We start from the raw sequence: 14,093 nt of genomic DNA on the forward strand, positions 1-14,093 counted from the left end.
TTCCCAAGCGGTTAATTAATGATTGGCTCCATGTCAGAATCCAAGGGCGCGTCCCGATCCTGCCTAAAACCATTATTTAAACTTTCCCTATTGAATATTTCATGCGATTCTCCGAAACTTTTACACAAGAAGAAATCTCGGTCCGCAGTCAGCACAGCTGCTGGGTCTGCGGGAATCTACACCGGGCGCTGCTGCCACCTGGTGGCCATTCGGGGCACGAAGCCGGGTGGACGAGGATGGGGTATCGGGGTACGAAGGGGAACAGGGGTACTGGGGGACGGGGATTGGGGTATGAGGGGGAGGGACGAGGAGGACGGGGAAACAAGTGAGGAGGGGGTGTGAGGGTGTGGGGCAGGGGTACTAGGTGAGACGGAGGAGGGACAGGGATATGGAGGGACAAGGGACGAGGGGGACGGAGAACAAGGGACGAGGGGGGACAGGGATGAAAGGGGACCGTTGAGCACAGGACAGGGTGTGGCTCCCTCCCCAGCACCCTGAGGCTGCTAGAACGCCCTCCATCCCCCATCCCCACAAAGCTCTGTCCTGGGGCCGGGGCGCCCGCAGCCCCACAAGAACAGGACCTCCAGGCTCAACGCAGGGCGAGGAGGAGCCCTGGGCCCCCCGCAGAGCTAGGGGGAGGAGAGAGTCCAGGCCTGGGCTACTTGGAAGGTGCCTGAGCCACCAAAGGGAGGGCCACCAAAGTCGGAGCAACAACACACACACACACTCACGCATCATGTACACACACACCATGCACACGCACAGACTCACATGCAGACACACATACCCATGCCTACTGGCGCCTGAGCCCCACCGCCCCCAGAAGCCGTCTCTGACTGGGGTTCCCCTGGGCTGTCTCCTGGGCCCCTTCCCCTCCTCCAGTCCAGAGGGAGCAGGCGCCAGGAGAATGGAGGGTGGGATGGTCCATCCGGCACCACAGGGGCCTAGCTGGCATCTGCTTGCTCAGACCAGGCCTGGGGACCTGGCGAGGGAGGAAGGCCAGGCCACGGGGCTCAGGCCAGGTGAGGCTCCAAGTGCAGACCCACAGCCACCACTAGGAGCCAGGCCCACAGAAGTCCCTCGACCGTTCTGGTCTGGTTTATTGTCAGACCTGCGGCTTCACATAAAATCAAGAGGCTGAATGTCTTTGAAGATGTATTTTCCCACTTTTATTAGTAAAAATGGCTATGACTGTGGTGAAGGAAATTCTGTGGGCTGAGCGGGATCTGCTTTGGGGAAGCCCACAGGGCAACGTGGGGCCCCAGCCTCATTTGGACAGGAGCGGGGTTTCTCGGCTGTAGCCCTCAGCCCGGCATTCACCGCCCTGGCCCAGCACACAGCAGGTGATTAATTAATGCTGGATGCGGAGGGCAGGGGGGCAAGGAGGGGCTCAGAGGACCCAGGAGAGATGACCACAGCACGGGGCCGTGTGGCTTCACAAGGGACTGCCCCGCGAGGCGACCTGGATCACTGGCTCGGAGACGGGTGTCGCATGGCCCCTGACTGCCCCCCCCAGTTGCCCATTTAACAAACGTGGATGGAGTCCAGCGCCTGCCCACCTACGTGAGCCCACACCCCACCTGCGGGACTTGTGTGTCTCAGCCCCTCTCACTGGTTCCAAAAAGCCTGGCCCAATTCCTGGGGTGTTTTCCTTGGGGTGGGCCAGCTGGCCAGAGGGGTAGATGTCCACCCTGACTCCCCACGTGTACAAGACCCAACACACTGTACCTGTGCCACCTCAGCTCCCAGGAGCGGGGAGCCGTGCGGTGTGTCCAGCCCCTAGCAGCCCTGGACTGAGCCAGGCCTCTGGGAGGCAGGCCAGCTGACTGCCGCCAGATGGCCAACAGCCAAGGAGGAGGTCCCCTTCTCTCATCCCTCGGTCAGTCGCCTTCTCTCATCCCTCGGTCAGTCGCCTGCCTGCCACTGGTGACTTACCATCCCTGTTTAAAGCCAGCAGGACAGAAGGGGAAGTGACAGCCGAGTCCTCTCCCAGCATCCGCCATGCCACATTTAGGTGTCCTACAGCCAAGTACGGCCACCCTCCACCCACCCACAGCCTCCTGGTGTCCAGCAAGGCCCAGTGCCAATGTCTCCAGGACCTGCCATGACCCCTCACCTGTGGCCACATGTTCTGTTGTGATCCATAGGGTTCTGATTGGCTGATATTTGGAAGGAGATTGCCAGGCCTTTCTTCCCAATCTCTTAGTCTGGAAGCTCCACTGAAACCTGTCCACCATGGGTGACCCTTCTGGTATTTGAAATACCAGTGGCATAGCTTCCAGAACCGCAGCAACATGCAAGCCACCACAGTAGGACAAACTGAAACATGGGTGGTGGGGCCTGGTGGTAGCACCATCCAACAGGACCCAGGTCGGCTGAAGGTTGGTGTGGCAAAGCTGTGAGGAGCCCTCAGCTCCCAAAGACGGAGGGCCTCCAGGGGCTAGGGGAAGAGGGGGAGCCCCTGACCTCAGCTGCAGATTCATTCCCCACCCCACCTCAGGACTCAGAGGACTCCCTGACGTCCCGTGCCCTGAACAGGATTTGAGGAGCCCCCACCCCAGTAAGCCCCCACTGAACAGTGAACACACAGAACCTCAACTTTGGCAATTCTGAGTCCTTCCAAGGGCTTCTTATAGAGCCCACCAGCAGCAGCCTGCGGTCGGGAGGGGATAATGTAGAAAATACAGTGTATTTGAAGACGGCCATTTAACTTTTCACAGTCAAGGAGAACTGAAACATAATTATTTACCTGTGACTGCTATAGGATTAATGAGAAATTTAGGCAACCATTTGTCTACACAATTGGAAGTGCCCCACTAATTGGGTCTTAATATGTAACTGAGTCAGACAGATTGGGAGAAAGCCTCTCTCGGGCATTTTCTCAGGGACAGGTGGGCTGAAGTAACATGGGAAGAAGCCACAGGGGGGACCCGCACTGTCTGCAAGGCGGCCTCCGGGATGGGAGCTGCACCTCTCGGGGCTGCACCTGGCAGTGGATCAGGTGACAGGTGTAGACTTGGAGAGGAGTGAAGTCTCAGTGTGTCACCTGAGATTCAGTGTCTAAATCTTACTGGGCTTTTTGATGCTGGATCCATTGCAGGGGTGGATTAGCCAGTAAGCAAGGGCTTACAGTAAGCAAAAACCAAAAACCAAACCTGTTGCCGTCAAGTCCTCATAGCGACCCTGTTGGACAGAGTAGAAGTGCCCCATAGGGTTTCCAAGGAGCAGCTGGTGGATTCGAACTGCTGAGCTTTTGGCTAGCAGCCAAGCTGTTAACCAGTGTACCACCTGAGCTCCAAGCTGGGTACACATGGGCTTAATTGTGTTTACTTACTTACCTAAAGTGAACAATTTCACGTGGGTTTCACCAACCAACGATGTGAAACAAGTGAAATTGTGCACTACAGCTTAGTAAGTAAGCACAGGTAAGCCCATGCCTACCTTACCTCTTGGGTAATCCGTCCCTGACACTGGAGTCTCTTCATCTTCGTCTGTGAAGAAGACCCCGTTGTCTGCCTGCCTTGATCTCAGGAAGATGGTGGTCAGGAATCACGTTGCTCCAAGGGACCTTAAGGGGAAAGACATCAACATTCAGCCATCCACAGTTCCTCCAGCAGACCCTCACCTGCAGCAGGGATGCCCAGCGGGGACACTGGTCCACTGGTCGGCCACTGCAGAAGCCTGGCTGTGGAGTTCATGTCATGTCAGGCGAAGGGGAGGGGAGGAACCAAGAGAGGCTGAAGGGAAGAACTCAGGGAGGATCCAAGACAGAGCCTGGGAGGAGCTCCTGAGGGCAGCCAGGCCCCCGCTATCCCCAAAGATGGGCAGGTTCAGCTGGGAAGAAGCACAAGGACCTGGCTGCTCCAAGCTGTGTCCCACTCTTCCCTGGAGCCCCCAATCGCAGCCACTGCCATGGCTTCTGGAACCACTTGTTGAGCTGGGCTCAAAACTGCCCCAGAGCCTGGCCACCTACCTCCATGGGCCTCTTGGGCATCTCCACTTAAGGGCTAAATTCAGCCCAAATCCAGCCCATCCAAAACCAGACACCTCACCTCCCAACTAGCAAAACAGGTTCTGTCTCTCCACCCTGGATCACAGGCCTGGCACAGAGCAGCCACTCAAAAAATGTTGAATGGATGGATAGATGGGAGGGTGGATGGATGGATAGATGGACAGACAGATGGACGGGTGGATGATGGATAGATTGACAAATGGACAGATTGAATGGATGAATAAAGGATGAATGGACAGATTGGATGAATGGATGGACAGGTGGATGACTGAACAGGTGGGTGGTTGGATGATGGATGGACGGATGGATAGATGGATTGACAGATGGACAGATTGGATGGACGGATGGATGGATGAGAAGATGGACAGATTAGGTGGATGAATGAGGATGGATGGGTGATGGACAGATGCAGGGAGACAAGTTCCCACCTATTCCTGCCACAATCAATGCACCTCAACCCTCCCAGGCTTCCACACTCCAGCAAAGGCATGGTTCTTGCTGCCTTCCTCTCCGTACCCCACTGTGTGCATCCCCACACATCCAGTCCCTCAACGTTCCTGTGATATAGGGCCTCTTCAGGAGTGAGACCTGGACTGAAGCCTGCATTCCAGACCCTAGAGGCTCCTGTCCTCCATGGGATCCCTGAAGCTTCTGCTGAATAAGTCTCAAGATGTACATATTTCAGCAACTTCCGTCTGGACCACCCACCCCACCAGTCAATGCCTGAGCCCTGCCCCTCGCTCAGACTTGGCTCCTCCCTCTGAGAACCTTTGGTGGCAGCCTATCCTTGTGATATAGCTCCTTCTGAATGTTGCTCAGCACACAGCCCCCTGCCAAGCCCAGGGACTACCCTGCCCTCTAGGAGCTCACAGCCTAGAGGAGCAACAGAACACAGCAGACGCTCCCCAGCATGTTGGACCACACAGGGAGCTGTGGAGGCATGGAGGCACGGATGGAGGCCCTTATTTGGGAGTGGGAGGGAGGAGGAATCAGGAAGACTGCTTGGAGGAGGCACCCTGAACTGAGTCTTCAGAAATGAATGGACTCCTTTCCGGAGCCATGGAAGCTAGATAAACCCCTGAAACTATTACCCTGAGATAATCTTTAAACCTGAAACTAAAAACATCCCCTGAAGTTTTCTTAAAGCAAACAATAGTCTAGCTTAACTAGTCAAAAATGTCTGCCCTGAGCATTACACTCTTTTAAGAATTACAGGCAGTCCCTGGGTTCCTAACGACTGACTTATGGACAAGTACTTAAGAATGAACTGCCATAAAGCCCATTATATTAAAAATTTGAGTTAAATACATACAATGGTCATAATGACTAATTCACACACTACTTTGTGACGCTTGTGAAAACATTGTGCAGTTTGGAAGTGTTAAGTGTTTGATATGCATAGAAAAGTAAAATATATACTATATACTAAGACAAACATTTGACTAACTGACGCAAAATAAGAACCGTATGTACCTGTTTCAACTTACCTACAAATTTGACTTAAAGACAGACTTAGGGAACGGATCTCGTTCATAACCTAGGGACCGCGTGTATACATATGGGATGAAAGTTACAACAGCAACTCGGAAGATTAGATAGGAACCTTAAGGGGCAGCGAGTTTATGTTAATGGGGGAGGAACAACTCAGAAAGGGGGGCTAAGAATGGCTGCACAGCTCAGAGAACGTCAGCAGTGTCGGTGAATTGTACATGTCGAAGTTGTTGGTGCATGTTCTGCTGTGTATATTCTCAACAACAACAAAATAAATTTAAAAAAAAAAAAAGAATGGACTCTTGCCAGGCAGCAAGGTGGACAGGGAGAGGAGACAGGAAGAGCAGAAGCCCAGAGAACTTCGGAGGTGGAGGGAGAGGGGGCGCAGGGAGGAGGGAAGGGAGGTTCAGGCCAGGGTGCATGGGAGCCTAGGCTGTGGGGCTCAGACCTTTGGGCCATGACACTCACCTGGAGGGGTGTGCAGACAGACCCTACGGTGGCCCCGTGACCCCAGGGCCCCACCTCCAGGTGACACACCCTTGAGTAGCTCCCTTTTCTTGAGGGTCGGCAGGACTCACGATTGCTTCTAACAAGGAGAACACAGCAAAAGTGATGTGACGTACATGAAATGTGCGCGATTGTGTGGTATGTGACTGTAGCCCCCCCCCTGCTGGGGTCTCTCTCTCCTTTGCAGCCATGTGGGGAACCTGATGTGGCCAGGCGCTGAGGGCTGCTGTCATGGATTGAATTGTGTCCCGCAAAAATATGTGTATCAGTTTGGCTAGACCATGATTCTCAGTATTGTCTGATTTGTCCACCATTTTGTTATCTGATGTGATTTTCCTATGTGTTGTAAATCCTATCTCTAGGATGTTGATGAGATGGGATTAGCGGCAATTATGTTAATGAGGCAGGACTCAATCTACAAGATTGGATTGTGTCTTGAGCCAATCTCTTTTGAGATATAAGAGAGAAGCGAGCAGAGACATGGGGACCTCATACCACCAAGAAACAAGAGTCAGGAGAATAGCACATCCTTTGGACCAGGGGTCCCTGTGCTGAGAAGCTCCTAGTGCAGGGGAGATTGATGACAAGGACCTTCCTCCAGAGCCGACCGAGAGAGAAAGCCTTCGCCTGGAGCTGGTGCCCTAAATTTGGACTTGTAGCCTCCCAGACTGAGAGAATAAATTTCTCTTAGTTAAAGACATCCACTTGTGGTATTTCTGTTATAGCAGCTCTAGATGACTAGGACAGCTACCAACAGCCAACTAAAAAGTGAAGCCCTTATCCCACAACCAGAAGGAACAGAGCTCAGCCAACAACCCAGAGAAGCAGGGAATCAAATTCTGCCCCAGTCAAGCCTCCAGACGAGACTGCAGCCTGTGTGAGCCCTGAGCAGGAGGACTGAGTTGGCCGACTCCTGACCACGGGAACCTCAAGGTGATAAACAGTGCTGTGTGGGCAGCCACCTCACCATCAGCCTTGTCACACAGCAGGTGACAACTCACACAGCAGGTCTTGGGGGCCAGGGAGTACTCACACTGACCTCTTAAGGGCTTTAGGCTGAGTCTGAAGGACAGCATGGCGGGAGGCCATGGCAGACACCTGGGGGCAGGCCACCATGCTCAGCGCCCCCAGCCCCAAACCTGGAGCCTGAGAAAGGGACCCAGCTCCCCCCATAAAGGGAGCAAACACGCCACGTTCCCTTCTGAGAGACCCCTCGCAGGAAGGTGGGGTGGGGGACGGAAAGTGGGCTGGGCAGTCTGTGAGCACGGCGATGGTTGCACGGGGGTCCTTCAAGGCCACTGGCCCCATGCCCCCACCCCAGCAGCCCCCTTCAGTCTCCAGCCCTCAGAACTTTCTGAGGACAGTGAGTATAAATGTGGCGTTAGACGTCATCGATAACGTGATTCAATTAAGAGATAATGACAAGGAACAGGAGACTTGTGGTGTCTCAGGGTAATGGGTTCTGATAGTCCAGCAGGGTCCTGTAATAACTCGCGGCTCAGATATCAACGCATCGTAATGCCCGTTGTTTTGAGAGAACTCCCATATTTTTCAAACGCCTTAAACTTTAATTTTCCTTCCACAGTCTCCGAGTTTTCTCCAGCCTGTTGCTGATTAGTTCCAGCTAAATCTGCCTTTCTCATCAAAAGAAAGGATCGCACATTTTATTTTCAATTAACTTGCAGGCATCTATCAGGAGCACGTCCAGCTGAAACCCATCAGTCACAATCCAATTTCTCAGACTGCCAGGAGCGGGGAGGGGTGCTTTGAGTGGTCGGCCCCTACCTGCAGGCCAGGCCAGGGGGGGCAGGTGGGCACAGCCCCTCTCTCCTTGGGGGCTGCTGTGTGCAGGAGAGTTGGGGAAAGCCCCCCTGCCCACTTCTAAGCCCAGATGACAGGTGCCCGAGATGTCTTGTGCCCCCTGCTCTCCATCCCCCAGCTCCGCCTCTCCCAGCTTGAGATGCAGGCTCTGGCCTCCCCCAGACCCAGCATCTACATGGTGCCCACAGGTGCGGGGGCCTGGCCTGCGGAGGCCTCTTAGCCCCCCAACAAGACTGGGAGTGCTCTTAGGGGCCTGTTATGGGTTGAATTGAGTCTCCCCAAAAAGATATGTTCAAGTCCTAAGCCCAGTACCTGTGAACGTGACCTTGCTAGGAAATTGGGTCCTTGAGATATTATGTTAACTTGAGGTCACACTGGAGGAGGTGGGTCCTCATCCCGTCTGACAGGGTGTCCTATAAAACAGAAGAGACAGACGACACAGCCACAAGCCAAGGAGGGCCTGGAGCCACCAGAAGCTAGAGAGACAAGGAAGGACCCCCCCACCAGGGGCTCCAAGGGAGAGCAGCCTGCCGACACCCATCTAAGGCTCCCAGCCCCCAGAACTGTGAGGGATAAGCCACCCAGCTTGGAGTATTCTGTTATGGCAGTCCCCGGGGACACATCCAAGGGCCAGGGAGTCCCGCAGCTCTCTGCCCCCTGTCCCGGGAAGGCATGGGCAGCCTGCCGGGTGGGCACACGGGCCTGCTCTGCATTTCTCCTGGTGGGAGTCGCCCGTTGGCCCCGCCGGCTCCGTGAACCCTTCTCGGTTTCAATGCAGCCGCTGGGGAAGGTGGCCTGTCAGCCAGAGAGAAAACCATCCCGACCGGGGCCTTCTGTCCCCTAAACCCAGCTCTCCGCCCAGACACAGACGGTGTGCTTGATGGGGTAATGGGGTTTGGAGCAGCCCAGGAGAAGCACCCAGGAGGGCAGCACGGAGGAGGCGTTGTTTTCCGGCCCCTGACCCGCACCGCATGAAGCGTCTCCTCCGTGGGCTCCACAGTTCCTCTTTGGAATAAATCTGGGTATAGTCTGGAGGCTGAACGAGGGAAGCGTGAGGGAAATGCCAGTATTCGTGAGAGATGGCCGGGCTTTGCCCATGGGAGAACAGACAGATGGACAGAAGGTGGGTGACGCAGGTAGCAGCGGTTCCAGCACCAGCCCCGGGGGTCCTGCACATGGGGAGGCCTTGGGGGTGGATGTGGGCGTCCCCACTTGTCCGCCGGGATGCCACAGAAAATGAAGACTTGCATGGAGCCCCATGCCCCGCTCCCCACTGGCCTCCCCTGCGGCTCTGTGAGTGAGCACGTCCTGGGGCCCGGCTCCCCAGCCCACCGCGCCCAGTACCGGACGGTGGGCGAGCTGTGGAAGAAGCTCCGGGCAGGTCTGACCAACTATCAGAGACGTCCTCGGGCTCCGGGAAGAGCGTCCCTCCGCTCCTCGTCTAGGATAACAAGCTTCAGGGAGCCCAGCCACACAGACCCACACAGATGAGTAACCCACACGAGCAAGAGGGATTCAGACCCGCAGCAGAGGTGGGACGGAGGAGCCAGGCCGACAAGGGTGCAGCGAGCCTGCATTCCTGCCCGCAACCCCACCACCTCCCACCTGCGTCCCCCTCCACAACTCCGACTCCTCCCACCTGCGTCCCCGCCCACAGCTCCAACTCCTCCCACCTAGGTCCCCTCCAGCCCCGCCCCACCCCTCCATCCCTGCCCCATCCTCCCCGGCCCCGCCCCATCTGGCCCAGTCCCTACCTCGCCCCACATCACACAGCACCCCGCTCCCATCCTCCCTTCCCTCTGCCCTCCCCCGCCTCTTTTCCTCCCGGAGTGTGACCCCCAGGAGATGTAAGCCCACGTCCCGCCCTGCGCACAGGGCCAACGCAGTCTCTGTGGGCCCGCCTGTCCTGAGAGGAGGCGGGGAGGACTTCTGGGCTGCGGGATCAGGGGCGCCGACAGGCTGGACTTCGTCTCCTGGCGGGCAGTGACGAACTGGGGGCCTGGGGCAGAGGCTGGGGGCCTGCAGTCCAGGTCTTGTGGAGATGAAGAAGGGAGCGGCGCCCCCGCGGGGGCTCGGGTGTGGAGACAAGTGGGCTGAGGACAGGTGGGGGAAGGTCAGGGGGAAGGCCGGCGGCCCTGGAGGATGCCTCGAAGGACCCTCGGTCCGGTGGACGCGGAAGGACCCTCAGCCGTCCAGGAGACGGGCGGGACTGAGAGGAGGCACGACTGGAGACCCCAGGGAGGGGCCTCAGGTAGGGATGGGCCGGACCTTGGCCAGAGCTGTTCCAGCGGAGTAGGGACTGCAGGCGGGTGGAAACCCGGATCGTAGCCTCCGCGCTAGAGGCAGCCTGATACTCGGAGACTTGTCCCAAACAGTTTGAGACCTGCGCGGGTCCTTACGGAGTGGGAGGAAGGGGGCAGATTTGGGTGGGAACTCTCCCTGGGGCTGACAGACTTGCGCTCCTCGCCTGCCTGCCCCATCAGCCACCCTGTGCCTTGTTCCCTTGCTCTTCTAGGGGCCAGGACCGCCTTCTTTGGCACATGGCGGTGTGAGGAGTCCCCTGTTTGCCCGCTCTGTCACGCACGCGCTGTCCTCCCAGGTGACCGCGGGGCTTCCCAGCCCGGCCATCTCCCTGGCTTTGAGTCCCCCGTTCTCTGTCCTCGCAGCCCCAAGACCCTTCCCAGGCGGCAGAGAACTTACCAAACCAAAGGACCAGGCGCGGCAGGGGCAGAGCCAGGCCAGGGGACAGGGCGTCCCGGGAGCAAGGCGGATACCAACACTTCGCAGACAAGTCCATCACAAAGGACCAGGGAGGCCCTCCAGCCTCCGTCCTTCTCCCCCCTCCAGCCTCCGTCCTCCTCCCCCCTCCAGCCTCCCTCCAGGACAGGAGCTGAACCTAGGAGGGTCAAGGAGAATAGAAGCCGGAGGAAGACTGGGCTGGGCTCCGCCTCCTGATGGCTTGAGGTGGGGTGAGGAGATCCTGGGCGTAGTCGCCCCCGACCACTGAGGGCCAAAGAAGAGGGTGTGGGTCGGCGGCAGCAGAAGGGATTTGGGACCCTCAGGTGCTGCGAGCAAGTGCCCCTCCCAGCGCAACGCCAGTAGCTGTCCCCGGCGCTGACGCAGCTGCGGCTCCACTTCAAAGCCGGCAGGACAGTTAAAAGGCCATTCCTGGTCCCCTCCACCAACTGGATCAGCAGCCTTGACCCTAGACCCAGAGCCCAGCCGCGCCAACTGCAGACCCCCCCGATGCCTGCACCCCTACCCACCCAGGCAGACCAGACCAAGAGATGTGCGGGGGCGCAAGGTGGGGCATCCCCAGATGCTAGTCTCCTGCAGGCGGCAGGTGGAGTGACCTCTGGACTACTGGACGTACACCTCGGAGGACCTGAGACCAGAAGGAAGAGTGTCCTCTGTGTGCACTAGCCCCTCGACCGCTGAGCCTGGGGCAGCCCACGGGCTTAAACTTGCCGGATTTCTATCTGAAGCCCCGGCGAGGAGGGGCGGGCCCAGGACAGGACTGAATAAATGGTGAATGAATGAGTGAGATGCCTGAGCAGACAGATCCGTCTCAGGTCCATCCACCTATCATCTGAAGAGCATCTCTGGATCTTTCTGCTGGCTATATTTATAACATATGCACACGTAGCACACCATACACACACTCATTTCCACAAGCACACGTGCACACTGGCATGTTCACATATATGCACACTCAGCGAGACACATTTGTACACACGTGCTGAGGGGTGTGGGTACATGCCCGAACATGCACTTGTGTGTACACTTGCGGGCACCTGTGTGTGTGCACATGCAGACACACGCACACGTGCATACTCACGGGCACGTGTGCAGTCACATGCATTCACCCATATATATGCGCATATTCGCCAGTACGCACATGCACACACTCACATGCATGCACACATGTATGCACACTCACTGGCACACACGCACACACTCCCACGTGCACTCACATGTGTGCACATACCTATGCACACTCATAGGCACACGTGCACACACTCCCACATGTCCTAACACTTGTATACATGTGCACGTATGCACACTCACAGGCATATGGGTGCACACACATTTGTGCACACATGTTCACACTCAGGCACACATGCACACATGCACACACTCACATACATGAACACACGTGCACACTCACCAGCGCACATGCACACAGACGTGAGCACACACAGGCACACACGTGCACACTCCCACATGTACTTACATATGCACACACATGCACACTCAGGCACACATGCCCACATCCAGATGTTCTGACCCGCGCAGTAACACACATGTGCACACTCAGGCACACATGCACACACATCTCTTAAGAGCCCAGGTGGCTCAGGCTCCTACGTAGCCCTAGGCCTGACCCCTCTTCATGATTAAGCGCCACGTGTTTGTCCACACGGCTGGTCAACACCAGCAAGCTGAGGCAGCCTCGGCAGTGCAGGGCCCAGGGAGGCACCATGTCTGAGCTGAGGGCTTCCTGTTCAGGTTAGTGAGATGGCTCTGCCTCCATGTAAATCTCCTCTTGTCCCTGGAAGCCACAGCCCTCAGCCCTGGGCCCAGCACAACCCCTCTGAGGTGCTGGAGTGTGGTCCCCACTGTCCCGGGCCTGCAGCAGTGTTTGGGGCACACGGCCTCAGGAATGTACAGTTAGGTAGACAGGTAGGTAGGGGCAGGTATCACGGAACCAGAGGGCAGGCTAGGGGCCTCTGCTCGTCTCGGCCCCCCGTCCGCTCGGCCCTGGCCAGGAGCCTCTGGTCTTTTTACAAGTTCTCCCCCAAGTGTGCAGAGGACATCCGAGGTCAGCCCCAGCCACCTGGACAAAACATCGCTGGTGCCTGGGTGCTAGAGCCACAGGTGGCGTCTTGGAGCACTGATGGAGTTTTAATTTTCAGTAACTTGGAATCTATCACTTTTCAAGATCAAATAAAACAACCCCTCCAGGACACCAACACATTTATTTGGAACACATCTCCCATGACGGCAGGGGCCTGTCGCCCCGTCCCTCTGCCCTTGACCCCTCTCAGGCCTGTCGGGGGCCCCCAAAGGGCAGCGTTTCTGTGCATATTCCCCTTGGGGTCTCATATGGTCCCATCCATTCATCCACTGAACGCCCGACTGACCGCCCCAACAGGGCACCCCTGTTGGCAGGCCCCCCAAGGCTTCGGAGGTGAACAAACACAGCCGCTGCCCCACGGAGCTCCTGTCCCTGGAAGGAGGGCGGTGAGCCAGATGGCAGCGGGGGACGGGTGCCGGGCCACGGCGAGTGCTGGGAAGAAGGAGCGAAGCAGCTCAGGGCGACGGTGGCTACTTCAGATCACCGGGCCACTCTGGGAGGTGACACTAGAGCATGAATGTGGAGGGACAGGCACCAGGCGCAGGCACCTCTGGATGGTCCGTGACCTCCGCACCCTGTCGACGCTCCTTGGTGCTGCCCCGGGGGCAGCCGAGGAGGGAGCCAGCTCACGACACTCAAGGGCCCTGGGTAGGGCATGCTTTGTGGGTGCATATGCATGGCTGGTACACAGAGGCGCCCCAAGAGGAGCTGTGGACACCCTGGTGCTCCAGCTAATACCATCCACGAGAGCTCGGGAGGCATCCTGGAGGAAAGGGACCCAGCACCACGTATCTCACTCTCTGCTCTCTCCCTCTCCGTCTCTCCCTCTGACATAAGGGCTGGCCCCCCAGATTCTCTCTGGGAGGGTCTTGCGGTAAGTCGATGGCGACGCTGCAGCCCCAGGTGTTCAAACACCCAGCTGCTGGGAAAACATTGTGCAGCTGTGGCTGGGGTCCTCAATGGCTGGCTTTAGTAAGAGAGATCGCCTGGGTGGGCCTGAGTCTTTCGGTTGAAGCCCTGCAGAGCAGAGTGAGGATTCCCTAAAGAAGAAGAATTTCCATCCGTGCTTCAGCCATGCCCGGGGGGGGGTCCCGCTGCCCTTCCCAAAGCCTGCCCTGTGGATTCTGGGCATGCCCAGTAGCCCACAATTGCATGAGCTGACCCTAGTGGTAAAGCTTGCGCTGTGTCCCAGCTTTCCCCTCTGCCCCTACCTTACCCTCTGTCCCTACCTTACCCTCCCCCCACTTTACCCTCCCCCACCTCTCTTCCCCTACCTAGCCCTCCCCCCTACCTTGCCCTCCCCCTTCTTACCCTCTGTCCCTACCTTACCCTCCCCCCACCTTACCCTCCCCCACGTTACTCTCTCCCCCGACCTAACCCTCCCCCCACCTTACCCTCTGCCCC

Source organism: Trichechus manatus, unplaced genomic scaffold, assembly GCF_000243295.1.
Source record: "Trichechus manatus latirostris isolate Lorelei unplaced genomic scaffold, TriManLat1.0 scaffold00069, whole genome shotgun sequence".
In the NCBI taxonomy this organism is placed as follows: Eukaryota; Metazoa; Chordata; class Mammalia; order Sirenia; family Trichechidae; genus Trichechus; species Trichechus manatus.